The following is a 20,104-nucleotide window of genomic DNA, read 5'->3' as shown; positions in this document are numbered from 1 at the left end:
CTGAGCGATCACGTTGCTCGCTGAGCGCTCAGATACTCGACGCGCCCCAGACCAGCACGTTTTTGGAATCTACCCGCGCTGTTAACCTATTCCGTATTGGAAGGCAGGAATAACGCTGGCTGGCTGTTCTTTAATACGAGACACCCGCGCGAAAGAAACATAAGCGGTGCTCAGTGGAAATTCCTAGCTGCAAGGGAATGCTTGTATGGTTCAACATGGAGACATTGAAATAGGTAGGGGATGTTTTAAGTTGAAACATCAACTTGTATGGTACATACTTGCGTGCGCATGATGGGGGTGGGGAGGTTACAGCCCCTCCAAAAATTGTGATAAAATCAAAATTTTCAAATAACTACAAGGTGGTAGATGCAAGCCCTCTTTTATGCTCGCCGATAACAATTTATGTCCTTGAACAACTTTGAAAACGAAAGTTAGAATGGTAATTACGAAATTGTTTATTATGCACCCCCTTCCCCTACAACACGGGTAGTAATATCCAGCCTTAATATCCCAGATCCCTCCGAGAAAAAAAATGTATATGCTAGTGATGGTACAAGATTCGATTTAGGGGAATATTAACTTTAAAGTCTTGCATATGAATATTGTGAACTGTTCTTCCTAATCCCCATACAAAGGTACAAGAAAAACTAACTTATATATTTATTCTGTGAAGAAATACAATTCTTGTGTACAAAAGAATAATCCGAATAGATCGTGGACGCTCATAAAACTCATTTTTGTAATGAAGTGGTTGATTCAATGTGAAGTTTTATTATTTTAATGTTTTGTACAGTTATTGTTGATGATGATGATAATAAGAACAATGAATTCATCTAACCTCGAAAATGAATACATTTATTGTATACTTACATCCTGCATACTGAACGGCACATGGCAATCCTTCAGTAAACGTCAATATTTATACTTTACATTGCACAGAATTATTAATTTTTATTGTATTTTTCTAAATTCTTCTATATATTTTCCTCTCCATTAACACTGGCGTACACAGGATTCTTCTTCGGGAGAGGCTCGAATTGTAAAGATGCAGAACTCATAGTTTTTTTTTTGCGGGGGAGGGGGAATACACAATATTTCGTATATTGAAATCTTTCCTCTCTCAAAAATGGCAATTGGGGGCATTTTAGACGAGTTTGCATTTCGTGTTTCCCTTACTGCTTTTATCTGAAAATGTTGATTTTCTCAAGATATCGGAGAGAGCAGTAGCCTCTTCAGCCCCCCTCTGCGCACGCCAATGTCCACTAATATTGCAAATTCTCACTAATATTATTCTGTACACCACTACATGATTTATTTTTTACAAACTGTAGTAGAAATGTATAAACAGTTGAGTTTTAAGGCCATGAAATGGAATAAACGTTTTGTAATGAAGAAATTACTTGAACCATATAAAAGAGGGCGGGGGAAGCAATTTTGATGATTGTAGACACTGAGAAGAGTCTCTTTGCTATTATTTTGCCAGTTCTTACAATTCTGAAGGCAACAAACCCTATGATATGCCTTCTCAAGCTCTTATGTAAGAATCCAATAAGAGCCCAGTACACGTTTAGTGTTCGTGACGGCCACGCATAGAGGAAAAAATCCCCCAACGCCCCTTTTTGTTCGACGATTTCGTATCGTCATCACGACGAGTTGAATCACTTTTGCTTTCTCCTGTTTGCATAACTGACTTCGTCATGGTCCCCGAGAAGAAACCATACGTTAATATCTCGTCTAATATGACCTTGAAATGAGCAGCGGTAGACAGGGTAGATAGTATCTACTCGAGTGCTGCAGCGAGAGGATTTCGTTCGAGTGTCTAATAGTTCGCACGGACGACGCTAGATAGCGTACAGAATTGAGAGCTTTTTCACTCGAGCGAATGACGCTCGAACAGGCAAAACGAACGGTATACACGTGTAACCGTAATTTGTCTGTGCTATGGGGTCCTCGGGTATAACTCATGAAGTGAAAGACGGAGTGAAATTGAAATTTATGTGAACATAGTCATTATCTCCATGTTAAAATGTAGTCTATCTTACCAATACAGTGATATATGAAGAAGAAATAGATGATTGTGGGCTGAAACTGGCAGGACGGATACGATTAAAATGATATTCCATTGTATACGCTCGAACGTGGGAAACTAGAACGAGTACGAGCGAGCGAAAGTGATCCTCTGCAGTACTCTAGTACACACACACTTTTGTAATCTTCTATATATCTATATAAATATTGATGTATGTGTGTGTGTGGGTGTGAATATTTGTTTGTTCCGGCATAACTCGCGAACGCCTGGAGCAATTTCAACCAAACTTGGTACACGTATCACTTGCAATCTGGAAATAATATTTTGGGGTAAGACACCCCTAGGGGTGGGGTGGGAAGGTGTGACATGTAAAAATAATCGAGAACCACCGATATTAAATTCCGCACAGACAGACATCCGTGACACTATGCAATCCGCACAACGATAGTGTTTCTCGGATTGTCTAACATTCAGGCTGTGTTGCGAATGGAACCCATAGTTTTCGTGACACTCCCAATGTCGCACCAGTGGCACATCGAAAATTGAAAGAAACATACATTTAGAGACTTTTATTAGCCTTCCATAATTCTTGGATTCACCCTTCAACATTTTATGCTCGTTGCTCTTAGATAATATCACAACATTTATAAATAAATTGTTTATTAATTGTAATTATGCTTATATTGTAATTATAGGACACCTTAAGGAACAAAAATCCCTGATTTTTTCAGATATCTTTGGTTTGCAAGCCCTCGTACAGTGGGATCCATAAGTATTGCTCAGCAAATTGTCCATGTCTATTTTCGTTGGTTTTTATCTTCATTCTATGTAATTTTAAAGGATTGTATTTTTACGTCTACTGGTTCAGAGGTTGTAAGCAGATTGTTTGGTGTTTTGTGTCAGTTCTTGAAGCTCTCATTGCCATGGACGTCGTCAGAAATTTTTGGCAGGGGGGGGGGGGGGGAATGATAAAAGTTGAATAGTACATAAATAATAAGTATTATTACCACGGGTGTAAATGATATTATACAATAATAAATATTATAAACTAACAAAGTAAATTTCGAAATAATAATAATAATTATTATTATTATATAAATGGGGAAAGACGATCAACCAAACGAGTGAATACCAGCACAACTACTTACCATTATTTATTTTGCATTTTATTCAGTTAGTGTCTGAATGCATTTTGATATTATCGTTTGCACGTCTCGTTCAAGAAAAGGCTTTAAATGTTAGGGGGATTTTTTAATATATAAAGTGTGTTTGTTGTGCGACCTCTCACCTACAACTGTAATTAATAGAATTTTGAAAACTGTAAAACCATTTGTTCTTTGGATGAAATGGTAGAATCTTTCTTGTATTTTACACTCAATGTTTTCATGCAATGCATTTTTACTTTGATTATTCTGTTGGAATACTAACTAAATGAACGTTATTTCTATTCTTGAGTAACAAACTTTCCGCTTTCTTGTATCTTTAAATGAACAATGTTAATTTCCTGTGAGGGTCCACCTATCCGTTCAACCCCCCTCCCGACGCCCATGCTCAACATTGTATGCCCCACCTAGAGCCGGCCCTGACTTGTGCATACTTTGAAGAAAGCCTTTCCCACAAGCTAAACATGTAAATTGATTAATCCACAAGCAACACCTTGTGTTTTCCAGTGCTTGTCCCATACCCGGATCCAAGTCTTCATTATGCATATCTAATAATCACGCTGTTAGCAACCCACGAGTCCCTGCTCTGCTAATTGGATAAGCGTTCTTGAACCCTGAGAAGGAAGATTCCAACAATACGGAATTCCCAACAATGTAGCGTGACATCCAATTCTTACAGAACGTGCTAGGGGCTACTCCTTACGTGGTTGCTTTGCCGGGTAACAAGTGAGCAATGCTCATCAGCGTGGAAAAATGGCGTCTGCAAAATGTCCTCCTATCAGTGTTGCGTGCCAACGAGACCGGAAATCCGGTTTGTAGCCATACGTGTAATAATTATTATCGCTGGCTGTGAAAATAACGGTGATGGCGGACATTCGCTTACCCGGACAGGGTTTCTAGTAGTAGACAATAGAATTTTGGTGTAAAAATTACAAAGTGACCTAAAGGCTTGAGCTAGAGTTCTGTTAATTGATTTGGTTTATTTTACTTGTTTGTCTGACAGTTTTGGCTAATCGCGACTATGATACAATTGAAGAATGGACACGGGTGTAACGAAAAGAAAATATTTTTTTAGAAAAAATTCTGACAGTGCGAAAAAAGTTGGCTTTTGATGTAAAAACGAGAAAAATTAAATTTGATGGTAATCGGAGCATGTCTTGAGGTGCCGCAAGTACGATAAAGTTTCATAAATTTGAAATTGTTTTGCTCTATTTCAACCTTTTTCTCTAGTTTATTTGCTCCATAAAAGCCCAAATCAAAAAGTTCGTACTTTTTATGCCTTTTTGTTAATAGAACAAACGTTTTAGGGGGGTTTAAATTTAATATTTTAATAATTATTTTCTTATCCTCACCTTAAATTTAACCCCCCCAAAAAGCTTTGTTCTATTAATAAAAAGGCATAAAAAGTACGAACTTTTTGATTTGGGCTTTTATAGAGAAAAATGCTGAAATAGAGCAAAACAATTTCAAATTTATGAAACTTTATCGTACTTGCGGCACCTCAAGACATGCTCCGATTACCATCAAATTTTATTTGTGTCGTTTTTACATCAAAAGGCAACTTTTCCACACTATTTGAATTTTTTTTTAAAAAATATTTTTTTGTTCCACCCTAATGGACACTCACAAAGAACACTCATGCCCAAGCCTGGATTCGAACCCTGAACCCTTGCGTCGTAGTGCGCTATGAAAAACCACTCTGCCACGCAAGTCAGCTGCTAGAGTAAGCAAATTATAAGAAGAATAAGGATTGATTAATTTGCTTTTTTTTACCTCGCTTTTCCGTCACTTTTGGCTAATCGCAAATATGAGGATGAATGGCGATAGGTTGACGAAAGGACAATCACAAGCACATATGGACTGGAAAACACATAAGTACCACAGAGAATTATACTGCCTTTGAGCCCAGACGCCAGAGCCTCGTTTGTCTGCGAGAAGCAGTGTAGGCTGTACTACGAGGAAAAGAGTGTGAGAATGAGGAAGTCACCTCTTCACCCCAATTAACATGAATAACATTAATAGGAATATGAGAAAATATATAGGAAGTAAACCAGTTATTGGAATAATGATGCAATGAAACGCATCAAAGATGTCTCCTTGTAATCAAGAGGTCTTGGGTTCGATCCAAGATGTAGGCACATTGCATATCACTGTAAACTTTAGATCCAGTCCCGATTCTCGTATCTGAGCATTAGTTGGGCTTGAAAACAAACTTTGACAAGCTATTTGAAATGTGTATATGCAAGATTCAAGTACAAAAAATCATTCCGTGTCGACACCTCTTATTCTCCTGAACAATTAAAAATTTGATCAGAGGGGATATTTCGAAAACGGCTTCGATCATATAAGAATCGATCAATCAATCAACGAGCAAAATTCAGACAGAAATAGCAACAGAGCAATGACAGTTAATGGAAGGCAGAAGAAGCTCTTTCTTACAGACAAGCCAATTGCTGTTTACGCAAAAAAATAAGCATCCAATTACCGCCTCATGAATACTTAATTCTCCTTCCTCTGGAACTCGAACGTACAAATTAAGGTCGTGTCGGGAGGTCAAGCTTTTGTTTCGTGTCCTACAAAGCAGCAGAAGAAACCGCGCTGGCAGCGAACCCTGAAAGAAAGGGAGGTGAAGACGAGGTAATTAACGGAGTCCTTCCTCGGGAGCGATCAGATGCACAAGGTAAAGGAGGATTAATCGTGTGAGTGCAATTTAAATGGATCCTTGCCAAAAGAAACAGCACAGATGCGCCTGAGTGCAACGAATGTGGATTCTGAACTGAAGTTCATCTAGGATTTACTACTTACTACGACTCAAATCTAAGATGCTCTGCTCAAATTTAAGATTCGATTGCAAAATTTAGGATTCGTTTCCAAACTTAAGGATTCGATTCCAAACTTAGCATTCATTTCCAAACTTTAGGATTCGAACCCAGACTTCCTTTCCAAACTTAGGATTCGTTTCCAAACCGAGGATTCGTTTCAAAAATTAATATTCGTTTCAAAAGTTAAGATTCGTTTCCAAACTTAAGATTCGTTTCCAAACTTAAGATTCGTTTCAAAAATTAAGATTCGTTTCCAAACTTAAGATTCGTTTCCAAACTTAAGATTCGTTTCCAAACTTAAGATTCGATTCCAAACTTAGCATTGATTTCCAAACTTTAGGATTCGAATCCAGACTTCCTTTCCAAACTTAGGATTCGTTTACAAACTGAGGATTCGTTTCAAAAATTAATATTCGTTTCAAAAATTAATATTCGTTTCTAAAGTTAAGATTCGTTTCCAAACTTAAGATTCGTTTCCAAACTTAAGATTCGTTTCCAAACTCAAGATTCGATTCCAAACTTAAGATTCGATTACAAACTTAGGATTCATTTCCAAACTTTAGGATTGTATTCCAAACCTAGGATTCGTTTCAAACTTAAGATTCGATTCCGAACTGAGGATTCGTTTAAAAAATTAAGATTGGTTTCAAAAATTAAGATTCGTTTCCAAAGTTAAGATTCGTTTCCAAACTTAAGATTCGTTTCCAAACTTAAGATTCGTTTCCAAACTTAAGATTCGATTCCAAACTTAAGATTCGATTCCAAACTTTAGGATTCGAATCCAGACTTCCTTTCCAAACTTAGGATTCGTTTCCAAACTAAGGATTCGTTAAAAAAATTAAGATTCGTTTCAAAAATTAATATTCGTTTCTAAAGTTAAGATTCGTTTCCAAACTTAAGATTCGTTTCCAAACTTAAGATTCGTTTCCAAACTTAAAATTCGTTTCCAAACTTAAGATTCGATTCCAAACTTAAGATTCGATTCCAAACTTAGGATTCATTTCCAAACTTTAGGATTGTATTCCAAACCTAGGATTCGTTTCAAACTTAATATTCGATTTCAAACCTAGGATTCGTTTCCAAACTTTAAGATTCGATTCCATTCTTCGTTTCCAAACTTTAGGATACAATTCCAAAGTTGGAATTAGATTCTAAACCTAAAACTCTTTTCCAAAACTGGGATTCGATTCTAAACCTAGGATTCATTTCCAAATTTAGGATTTGATTCAAGTTTAGGATTTGATATTCAAATTCAAGGTTCTCTGCCTAAATCCAGGATTTGCTGCTGAAATCTAAAGTTCTCTGCCTGAAACCAAGATTCACCATCCAGATTTATGTTGCCTACGTAAATCGAGAAATCGTCACCAAAATCTAGGATTTAATACCTAAATGTAGCAATAACTGTACATAAAATTAGCACTGACGCCCCTCAAACAATTCCTAAATCTAGGAATCTTCTACGCTGAAGTCTACTAAGTCTTATCTAAGTGCGCCCTCCGATTTCCATGAAACTTTTCAGGTGTATAGAGGGGCCCAAAGGAAGAAATACATGTTTTTTTTGTCTCGGCTAAAAAGCTGTTTTAGGGGGCAAACCCCAAATTTGACATTTCAATCTTATCCACTCTTTTGTTCCTTCAATTATTTAATATAATTATAATCCACCATCATTGGTGTAATTAAACTTGAAGTAACATTCTAACTACTAAACTCTGTGGCGCAACAGCCCTAAGGGGGCAAGGGCCTGTTACGTTGAGTGACGCGTGGTCGGCGAATAGTCCCATCCCTGCTGTTTTCTGGCTTTTAAAACCAGAGACCGCAACTTCTTTTCAAGTAGCTCTTTTTGCGCTTCCACCGAAAATTGAACCCGAGACCGATCGCACCAAAGGCGAGAACGCTAACCATTTGACTACGCGAGACATTTAATAATCTAAAATATATTAATAATGTTTTTGGTATTTTTTTAAATGTCTATCCTTCCCTATGATATTAATTTAGTACCAGTAGGATGGTAGAATTTGAAGCATATTTCCTCTTAATGCGTATATACAAGCAATGAATTTGAATTTGAGTTTAAGAAATTTTGGGTGCGTCAGCACTTAGGCTATTTTTACAACCGTCACATTAAACAGGGTATAGCCCCTTAACGTAATTAAAAAAAAAAAAACAACATAACTGTAATGTCATATAACTAATCCTGTGCGTTACAGCCCATGAAGGGCCTTTGCTTATGTAACTAAAATATTAAAATATTCTGACTTCGGTTAAAAGCTGAGGCTGTAAAGGGGCACTCAGCACACATAAGGATAAAAAACAGGACAACACACAGAATTATACTGGCCATAGGGCCAGACGCCAGAGCCTCGTTAGTTTGCAAAATGCAGTCCAGGGTATACCACGTGGATGTGAGGTTGACAATTGGGTGTACTGGAAGATCACCCCTTTACACCCTGGTGGGATGTTAAAGCACATTATGCTGACGTATTCCCTAAGTATCCAATACTGATGGAATGTGCATGTCGCGTGTCTCTCCATTAGGGAGTCGGTAATAGTAAATGGAAACCCAGAGGAGCTGTTTTCTCACCGACAGATTTTCTCCCAGATAATGCCACGAAGCACGCAGCTTCCTAGTCTTGCTCCGTTTGGTTCAAGTGTGGGAAACATCCCACCGTCATCTCCCAAATGCCACCGGGAAGGGACATTTCCTACGTTACGTAAAGCACCCTTTGCGGATTCTTGATAAAGTTGCGCAATTGTAAGGGTCAGCGATTGTTGATCTTTTAAGCTTCCCTGACTCTTGTGGTTATTGCCTGTTGGTTCATCAACTTGTTATTGAACACTAGTGAGGCACATTCCAATAAATTATTTTCAGGAGAGCATGATTGAGATACACAAAGGTACACACACACACAGATATATACACAGTGCAATTTTTTAATCATACAGGCTCGTATCGAGTTGAAAACAGTCACTTTCAAAAAGGTCCTCCATTCCCTTTCAAGCATTGACTATAGAGAAGAAATGAAATGTAGACAGAAAACACGTGGTAGTTTTAAGACAAGAGTAATTTTTATTTCCAGCAATAACGGTAATATTTCATTTGTTCCTGGGTGCATGACCGTAGATATGGGGAGGGTTTAACGGATCCAAGCCCCTTCTCTTCGGTTCAGTGTACATTGTGCACTAATTGTGTAATAAAATAATCATCTCAAAATTGGTCAAAACGTCATTGGTTTAAAAGTTTTTGGAAGTTATATTAATGTCACACACATACAAAACACGTTTTCAAAGATAAAAGCCCAACCCTAATAATAATAACAATACGCCTATTGTTATGATTAATATAATTAATGTAGGCCAATACTAAGCTAATATTTATCCAAATTGTTCAGAGAAAAAATATTGGTTGTAAATTTAAATTGTTTATCAATAATAAATAAATAGCAACAAATGTTTATATATGATCAAACTATGAATGTGTATTGTATTTTGAACTTTTTGTATGTGGTTGACTGTAAGAAAAGACATGAGCCTTAATATCCGCCATAATAATAAGAGGCAAATAAATAAATGATAAATAATATAAACAATTAAATTATAACAGTTAAAACTGTAACTTTTGCAGTAAGTTGAACCCCTGCATATGCAGCCATGCCTGGTGGAAAACTTTTCGTAATTTTAATGATGAGTGTAAAGCACTTTTTACACTGAAACCTCTCTTGTTACCCACTGCCATGTTGGTTACGCCTGATAGTCTACACGTTACTGGAAGCAACAATACTTGTTCTAGAGCTTCTTGTGATCGTATTTCCCAGAGCTTCTACACGTGAGCGCGGAGGCCCTTGACCTCGGAACGAGTTTCACGAAAAGCGGAACTCACCAGATAGACACTAGCACTACAAGCAAGTTTGGATTGGCATATTGAATAAGAACCTTACCTCAGACTTGAGCTTCACATTTACAAGCCGGTCCCCGGGATTCAGGAACTGTTTTCTTCTGTAAGAAAATTGAATGGAGTTAGTGCAGGTTTGCAATGATTCGATAGCCGAGAATTGGATAACAACTCAGAAAACATTTTGTTGCCTACTCTCACTTCAGGTTTGACAGCGTCTAGAAAGAAAAGATACACGACTGTCTTGAAAGGGTACCACAGCGAAGTTTGTTTTGTTTCAAACGAGACACCTCCTTCAAGGGAACTTGTATAATAATTGGAATATACTCGTACATTTCAACGATCTCATAGCCACAAGGTCTTCGTACACACTACTACAATTTCTTCTGATGCTTTGTATTTTCATCTGTGATTCTCCTCTCCTTGTTTCCGTTTTGTGTCTAGTCTTGATCCCAGTGGAGCCAACTTTTCAGAAACATTGGGTGCGCGTCCGGAAGGAGAGCACACTCCTTCTGGAAGATGAATATCAACCGAAAATTATATTTTTCCAGGGTGGCTACTCACCGGGAATTCCTTGAATTCCGGGAATTACCCGTGAATTATTGGCTCCGGGAATTGTGCGTAAACTCTGCGTGAATTTTTCTCCATAGACGTTAAAATTTGCAACTTTTATTAATCCAGATCCCATGTAACTTATAAATATTTATAAATGCTCCGAGGCAAGTTTTTCATACTTTAGCTTTAATTTTTAATCCACGAAGGAAAAGAAAGCTGCTTGGAAAATAAAACAGAATTCTTTCAATCCATTTACTTTGTTAGTGTCCTTTGCAAAACAATCTACTTGACAGACGGAAGATTATTGCAAGTTAAGATATCTTGAAGTTGATTAGAATCTTTTATTATAATTTTCGGATACAGTGGAATCACACAGTGGTGAGAGGCTGTAATACGTAAGTTTGAAATAGAGAAAACAGCTGCTTGTACCCTTGAATTTTTTGAAAATTCTCCTTGAAAACCGGGAATTGTACTTGAATTTTATCATGGACCTAGAGTGGCCACCCTGATTTCACACATAAAATTTCGTTTGTCACAGTAATTTAAGCTAATTATTACAAGGCGTTGGAGGAAGATTATAACCTCAAACTGATGGGGTGTTTTTCTATATCCCCTCTGGAAAAAAATCCTGCAGACGTCCATGTCTTCAGTATGATGATTTGGAGAACATGGTGAAAACTACTAAGATGAACGTTATTATATTCTTTTGCAACTCATTTACATAATTCCCGACTTTCAACCCTTTAAGTCTTCCAGGAGTCGTTACAGGTGTAGGAAATTCTCATGTGTAACGATTATAGTGACGTCATTTTGTAATTTTTCCTCATCCGTTACCCATTCTTGTCGGCAACATCACTAAGCTTGGTAACACAAGCGATGAGTTGGCAAACCTGTGTTTGTACTTTGTTGAAATCAACAATGCTAATTGGCAGTGCGCTTCTTCCTACTTTGGTAAATGAAGTTGGCTACTTCCGCTTTCTGAATGAAGAACCTTGCATCGCTTGTTGCGAAGATGCTTCGGGAATTTGCAGAGTCATCTATTGGCAGGAAGTGAAAGACGATCGTGCAGAGAAGGAGCCTTAATTTAAATATAAATAGATTTCACGAGCCCTTCGTGTTATGCGTAGGAAGGTTGTTTAATTTTTCACTGTCGCTTTTGTTTGCTTGAATCTTCAGCACCGACATGATGAATATCTACCGTTGGCGTAGGGAATGGCGGAAATTGGTATATTTTAGTTCGCTTCTGTGCCACTTTTGACTATTGCGAAGATGAGGATGAGTGATGATGTGACGAAATTGATGAAGAAACACTCACAAAGAACACCCATGCTGGATTCAAACACACAGCGCGTTGTGCTAACCATTCCGCCATTGAAATCGGTTTGGAGTGGCGGAAATAGATGAATGTGCTCAGATTAATAGATGTGTGAAATAACCTAGGGAGTGGATTAAGATATGAGAGTATATGAATTGCCCCTTTTAAATTGTTAAGGCACTAAACACAATTAATGGAAGTGCTCTCATGTCTGGCGAAATATTTGAACAACGCTGCAAAAATTGCTGTATAATTATTAGTATTTGTATGACAATTAGAATAGGATACCATAAACCAAGAGAAACTAAGCCATGGTTTGATAATGAATGTCATAACCTATTAGTAGGGACATTGAATTTTCGCGATGCGCGAAATCGCGAAATGTGAAAAAAATATGCAATTTTGAACACCTAACTACACCCCCAATGATGAAATATCCATGAGTTTTATTCGCGAAGTAATGCGAAATGTGTGCTCTTCCACAAAATGAACGCTTTTTCGCAAAATAACCGTGAAATATCATCAAATTAAGTAGAAAACACGCAAAAACCGGCAATCGAGGTTGTGCGCGCCAACTGTCAATTTGTAACGAAACGTTTGCCTATAGTTTCCTACCACTTGCAGCTGAAGAACGTTTTATCTTTGATCACATCAGGAAAACGCTGCAAATTGGGATTTCCCATGCACATAATCTCAGTTCGTAAACTTCGCTCCCTGTCAAGCTGCATTCCTTTCTTCCCCCGAATGTCTACTCAACTTCCAGTTTCATTGAACTTGCCAGCTGTAGCAGCGATAAGATTAGTCTGTTTCCGCACATCAAGGGAAACAATGATGTCATTTGTGTTCAGTCATGAATGAATTTTGTTTTTCATCATGTGATTTTCAACACGTGTTTGTGTATGTGCAGTAGTGATTATTTTATTTGTTGGACAGCAAGGATATCCTTTAAATACATACAATGAATAAATCACTTGAGATATGCAATTTAGAAATGAAGTGATTTTGTGTTGATGTTTTCTTTTTGGTTGGACAGCTAAGTACTTGTGTTTGTGTACAGTATATAAAAATGAAGTAGTTTATCAATTTATAGCTCTTTTGTATGTTGTCTCCTCTCATAATGAAAAAGTGTGTGCCATTTTTTTTCCACCGCTGGTATATACCGCTGATCTAACATTTTATTTACCGCTCTCCTAAGTTTTTATTTACCGCTTTCCTAAGTTTTTATTTACCGCTCTCCTAAGTTTTTATTTACCATAAATTTGTCTCCTACCTATTAGAAATAAGAAATCAGGCTAGACTTAGGTGGTTAAATAACTCTGATGATACAAATTTAAGCAATTATAATAGAATAAGGCGAGAAGTTAACCGCACGTTTAGAAGTAAAAAAGATATTACTTGAAAATCAAAATTAACGAAATTGAAACAAACAGCAAAAACAAATATATCACGAGATTCATATAAAGGTGTAAATTAATTTAGAAACGGATGGCAACCTATAGTAACTTGATAAATGATAAAAACTGTGATATTTTGGCTGATCCAAGCGATATTTTAAATAGATGGATGAACTACAAATGACCTTTTAAATATTCATGTAGGAGATAAATCAGAAGTAAATGAAGTACACACAGCAGAACCTTTAGTTCCAGAACCTAACTTGACTGAAGTTAAAGATGCTATTAAAAGGCTAAAGAATAACAAAGCACCTGGCATTGATTTAATACCAGCTGAGTTAATTAAATATGGTGGAAATTCATTAATATGTCAAATTCATAAATTAATTTGTTTAATATGGAATAAAGAAGAAATCCCTCAACAGTGGAAAGAATCCATAATTGTTCCTGTGTTTAAATAAGGTGATAAAATGAACTGCAATAATTACCGTGAAATTTCTCTACTCTCAACAACATATAAAATATTATCTAACATTATTTTAACAAGACTAACCCCATATGATATTGAAATTATAGGCGATTTTCAATATGGATTTAAACGTAACAGATCAACTGTATATCAAATTTTTCACAATAGACAGACACTTGAGAGAAAGTGGGAATATAATCTAAATGTCCATCAGCTATTCATTGATTTATAAAAAGCATATGATTCGGTCAAAAGAGATAAATTATAGCTATAATATATTAGTAGATTTTGGAATACCTAAAAAGCTTGTTAATATGATAAAAGTATGCACCAGTGAAACAGAAAGTAAAATCATGTAGGTATTAATGTGTCTGACAAATTTACAATTCATGATGGGTTAAAACAAGGAGATGCATTATTTCCATTGCTCTTTAATTTTGCTTTAGAATATGCTGTTAGGAAGGTAAAAGAAACTAACGAAGGACTAAAACTAAACGGTGTGACTCAGTTGTTAGCATATGCAGATGATGTAGAGATATAAATACAATTAGGAATAATGCTAAAATATTTTTCAAAGCAGCTAGAGAGAGATGTTTGGAAGTTAGCAAAGAGAAAACTAAATATATGCTTACAGGCTTCGTTAGGTAATAATCAAAATTTAATTATTGATAACAACTCGTTTGAACCAGTTTCCAAATTCAAATACTTAGGAGTAATATTAACAAATGAAAATTATATTAAAGAGGAAATAAAAAGTAGGCTTAATTCAGGAAATGCATGTTACTTCTCTCTTCATAAACTTTTGTCTTCTCGTTTAATATCTAAGAAACTAAAAGTTAAAATATACAAAACAGTAATTTTGCCTGTAGTATTATATGGATGTGAAACTTGGTCCCTTACATTGAAAGAGGAACATAAATTAAGAGTATTTGAAAGTAAGATCCTTAGGGAAATATTTTGACCTAAAGGGGATGACTGTAGTGTTGCCCACGGGACGAGAAAGGACAGGCTTTTAAAAATTCGAGACGAGACGAGATTGATCATGTGTCCCGAGACAAACGAAGATTTTCCAGACGAGACAGCATTTCACAGCATTTCCACGAGACGAGACAGGCCAAAGTCTCGTCTCGTGGGCAACACTAGGGATGAGGAGACAGGTGTGTGGAGGTTACATAAATTAGAACTACATAATTTGTATTCATGTCCAGATATTATTAGAATAATTAAATCAAGAAGACTTAGGTGGGCAGGCCATGTGGCACGAATGGGAGAGGAAAGAAGAGTTTACACGATTCTTGTTGGGAAACCTGATGGTAAGAGACCAGTAGGAAGGCCAAGATGAAGATGGAGGGATAACGTTGAGATGGACCTAAAGCAAATCGGTAGAGATGGAAAGGAGTATATAGATCTTGCAACAGGCCTGTGTTTTTGCAGCCATGAACCTTCGGGTTTAAGAATGCTAGAGAGTTAGTTAGTTATGATAATAAGCAATATACAAGGATTATTTATTATGCAATATATAATTGCAACATGTTGCAAATTATTTCGAATACTATGGTATTATATTGCATACAGTTAGGTATTTTGTGTGTATACATGGGTGATTTTCGTTCTGGACTTAGTTCGTAACGATTAACCAGAGAGGTAGAAAAGTGACGTAATATATAATATAAACGAAATATATATAAAATAATCTCTTTCCGTTAGAAACACCTAAATACAAAACTTGTAGAAGGTGGCGTTCATCCAAAACATGTTAATGTTTACGCATGTATCCACGGACGTCGTTAGGAGTTCGGGGTTCGGTTCCTGGTGGAAGCAGTCATTGGTTCGGATTCCACTTTGATAGGTCCGGTTCCGATTAGCCTATATGTACATAACAGAATGCTGCAGGAAGAGCATTTCGCTCGAGCGCCAAATAGTTCGCGCGGACGACGCTAGATAGCGTACGGAATTGAGGGCTTCTTTGCTCGAGCGAATAACGCTCGAATGGGCAGACCGTTGTCCGTTTGCTAACAGTGATCGACTCACCTGTTATTCACTCGCCTTCTTCGCTATCAAAGCAGACACTGGGACACTAAGAACGGTTCGTTTAAGAACGATCGCTGTCGCAAGAGAATCTACGAGCTATGTCGTTAGGAGAACTCGGACAGACGGACGGACAAGAGGATGTTCCCGTTCGCTCACGAACCGCTTGGCTGGCCGCAAAGAAACCTGGAAGGCGTTCACTCGATGTCCTCGGCAGCTGCTGACACGCGTGGTCGCCTCCTCTGACGACCATCTTCCTGTTGTCGAAGAGGGAGGATTCGTCAGAAGAACCGACAATGGAGACCTTCTAGATCTTTTGCAACCGGCCATTGTGTGAGTACTCTCAACCACCCACTCAGCACGCAGCCGTGCTCAGTCGGGTACTCGGATACGTACATTATGCAAATCTTCTTGCGACTGCCATGGGAATTAAAGGTGAGTGGCCGCTGTTTGCAGTTTCGAGCTGCAAATGCTAGCGAGTCGCTGGGTTGTGAAATTCATTGATTGCGGAGAGTTCGACAGGCGGTCAGGGAGGTAACCCACGAGGTCGAGTGTGGTACAACCCTTCTCTTGTTTTCACGTCTCGTCTAATGTTGGTAAAGTTGCAGAGGCGGCGCCTATCCAAATGGGACTGGTGCGAGGCACACCCAACTTCCACCAAAAGTCAAAACCAGGCTTGTAAATAAATTCAATTCCGGTCCAGGAGAGAAAATCAGCAAGCGTAAATGGGTCCTAAACCTTAAAGAACCTTTTTATCTGTAAAGTATTTCAATTGGGCGTAGGAACAGATTTTGTCCTGATCAATTTAAATATGGTCCGGGAACCTTTTTCCGGCTGAATTTAAATCCGGTCCACGAACCCTTTTTCAGGCTGAATTTAAATTCGGTCCTGGAACTTTTTTCCCGGCTGAATTTAAATTCGGTCCAGGAACCTTTTTTCCGGATCAGTTTAAATGGTGTCCAAGTTCCGTATTGGAATGAAACAACACTTTATCATTTCATTATATTAGTTAAAAAACAATAAAAAAAAATATGGTTTATTTATAATGGACGATCACATGTTCGAAAATTACAATAATGTTAGTTTCTTTATTATTATAAACTAAGCATAATTCAGAATTTGCTATGGAAAATATATCATAATGGGCAATAATTAACTGTATGTACTCCGGTAACTCTGGTGCTTGAACCCATAACCGATACAATTTTCTGTGTGTTCGTCCTGTGTTTGTATTTATGTGAGCTGAGTGCTTCTTTAGAGCCTCAGCTTTGAATTGGGGTATGGAGATTTTATCCTCAGTATTATTAATCAATATTTTCGACTACAGCCGGATTGCGCACACTTTTCCGGTTTTACCAGTGGTATTTGATAAGCCGTTTACAAGCTGTCACAATGTACAGGATTGCGCACAAAAAAATGAGGCGATGTTGTCAGATGTAAAATGTTCTCAAGCCGTTCTCACTCCTGTTGTGTTTGTTTGCGTGGGGACTTAGACGTGTTTTTGCTGGAAGGGTAGCATTAGATAGGTATAGAGGATGAACCTGATTGGTGGACTAGAATGTAATGGTCGGTTTGTTGTGCAGTCATTACCCTAACCTAACCTAACCTAACCTAACTTGGTCAAATTATATTTTTTATTTAATCCTTAAGAGATTTACTAGCACAGACTTTAAAGCTATCAAAGTGGCAACGTTCAATCAAAATCTGTGCGCAAAACAGGTCAGTGACATTTGTGCGCAATTCTGGATCTAAAGTGTGCGCAATTAGGTTGCGGCCATATTTTCAGCAACTTTTAATTGTTATAATTTTCAAGATCGTTATCGGTTGGAATTGTTGATAGTATCAGTATTGGAATGGGCGTAGGTTCAAAATTGTATTGGCCCAGCCGTAGTTTTAAGGATATCCTTCGATATGCGAATAGCGCCGGACCCTGTGGCCGAGTGGTTAGCACATCGCGCTGCGACGCCAAGGGTCCCGGGTTCGAATCCCGCTAGGGCTTGGTTGTTTGTGAATGTCCATTCATCAATTTCATCATTTCATCACTCATCCCCATCTTCATAAATTAGCCAAGAGGCACAAAACGCGAAGTAAAATAACTAAATCAATAAAAATATGCGAATAGCAGCGATGAATGCACGATTGTTAAAGGATTCTGTTGTGGGCAGATTGCACAATCTCGCTGAGTGCTTTGTCTAGCTCTTTCATGTGTTTGTGTGTCTCATTTGAACCAAATAGATGAAATGAACCCACATATCAACGACAGAGCAGGGAATTATGAGGAACACCCTCTGCGTTGGTCTGTGTGCTGGTACTGTAACACACACGCACTTACAAATTATAACATATTCCATTAACTTTTACGTAACAGAAAAGGCACTTGACCCAGTTGGATATGGTATTTGTATGTTGAACACAAATAGATAAATAAGAGAACATCTCTCAACAATCGTCTATTTATCAGTGGCGGCGCTATGGGGTGTGCAAGGATACTTGCGCACCCCAAAATTTTCTTCCGCATCCCATCCTCAAAATCTATTTTCGACCGAAAACACTGTCATCATCTCCCAACATGGATGATAAATCTTTGGGAAGGTTAAAACCGTGTCTGAGAAAATTAAAATCAGTACAATGCATAAACACACACACATATATAATTTCTCTCCCTCTTGATTGGAAGAAGAGAGGAGGGAGAGAGATAAGATAGTTTGATTGAGTTGTTTTTTTAAGTCCACTTTATACACAGTAAGGCTAATCGGGACTAGACCTACAGTTTAAAGTAGGATCCGAACCACTATGTGCCTCCACCGGGTATCGAACCCGGGACATCTTGATTACAAGGCGACGACGCTACCACTGCGCCATCGGGGAGACCCAGAGGTAAAATAGAGAAAAATAGTTTCTTTGTTTTACTTTTTTCTTGTTTCTCCTTTTATATTTGAAGAAGAGAGAGAGAGAGAGAAAGAAAGAGAGAGAGAGAGATAACCACAAGAAAGGGAACATGATTTGTCTTTCCTCCCTCTCTCTAAAAGTGAATGAGAGTAGGAATATAAAGGGATAGACGCTACCCCCTAATTATATGAAGTTGGCACCACTGTCTATAATACATGCACAAATGCAGTTTCGAGATTGAGCTACGTGCCGTCTGATGAACTCTCCGTTTACACCCCCGAGCCCACCTCTTTCAAGAACTTGGCATCTGACGTGAATTCGACAGTAATTAAAGACACGAGCGTGCCGTACAGAATGGTTGCCGGGTATATAAGAAACTGCGCAGCACGAAACGATCCCTCATTTGCCTCTGCCCTGATTAAGGCCTCTGCTCTCCTGCGAGCGGTCACGAGGCCCTAATGCCAGAGTTCACTCAGTGTGTGTGTGTCGCCTCGAGTGCTAAGCATTAGGCGGTGCATTCGCTCGGCCTCCTACGTACGTTCCGCATTCTTCCTCGTTGCATAATGCTGACGGGATGTCACTTTCCCTGCCAGCAACGGTACCACCAGGTTTTGTTCGCGCTCTGCATAGCCGCCGTGGTGAGACGTCCGGTTTCTGTGAGAGAGTCCCGGGTTCGTCCAGGGGCATCGTCACCGCCGCCCACCCAAATAAACCACATGAGGAATTTTCAGAATTATTTATAATTGAGCAAGATTAACCTCAGAGGCACAGTCGTACGCATGATTTTATTCTCGGGAGGTGTTGTAAAGGTGGATAGTACAGCTTTCTATGGGGGCGGTATATACAGGGTGGCCCAAAAGTCAGTTTCCCCTGAGAGAAACTGTATAGCCTATGTAATTCTAAGAATTAAATTTAAAGTGTTGTTAAGACTTCCACCGGGCGTTTTCTGTGCACATTGTGTTCTCTTACCTTTCTCCAGCAATATATACACATTTCCCTACTACAAGTATCATAATTTCCTTCTCTCCTAGGGGAAAATGACCTTTTGAGCTACCCTGTACAATAAGATATTTATTAACTTTAGAATTTTCTACTCTCAAAAATGGCAGGGAGGTTTGAATTTATTTAATTTAAAAATGTTCATTTTTTCGAAGTTTCGGAGGGGGCGTCGCCCCATCAGCCCTCTCTGCGTACGCCAGATAAGAGAAGTTTTGTTTTGAGCTCACTTTGTGCACATATAGGCTAATTGAGACTGAACGTTCAGTTTGAAAAATGGGATCCGAACCACTATGTGCCTCCACCGGTTATCGAACCCGGGTGATTAAGAGGCGACGAAGTCATTCTTACGCCATCGGGGGTGTCCAAAAGAGAAAGGGGATATACGGAATTAAAGAGATGTTTTAAATTTGTTTTATTTTGCTTGCTTTTCTCCCTCTTTTGGCTAATCGCGAAGATGAGGATGAAAGGTGATATAGGATCAAATTGACGAATGAAGAATCACCATGTACCCAGTGACGTGCCCAGGATTTTCGAAAGGGAGGGGTTACATAC

General features: G+C 38.3%; 1 protein-coding gene across 1 annotated transcript in view; it reads right to left on the bottom strand.

The window, feature by feature from the left end:
• LOC145999549 (chymotrypsin-like protease CTRL-1) overlaps positions 1-20,104 on the bottom strand; it is a 149,411-nt gene that overhangs the window by 103,276 nt on the left and 26,031 nt on the right. Inside the window, exon 2 of the mRNA XM_083136551.1 lies at positions 9,950-10,007. The gene's annotated coding sequence lies outside the window, so the exon portion shown is untranslated. The remainder of the gene's footprint in view (positions 1-9,949; positions 10,008-20,104) is intronic.

This window comes from Lepisma saccharinum, chromosome 15, assembly GCF_977018435.1.
Source record: "Lepisma saccharinum chromosome 15, izLepSacc3.1, whole genome shotgun sequence".
NCBI classification, from domain to species: Eukaryota; Metazoa; Arthropoda; class Insecta; order Zygentoma; family Lepismatidae; genus Lepisma; species Lepisma saccharinum.
This window is presented reverse-complemented; position numbering and strand designations above follow the sequence as displayed.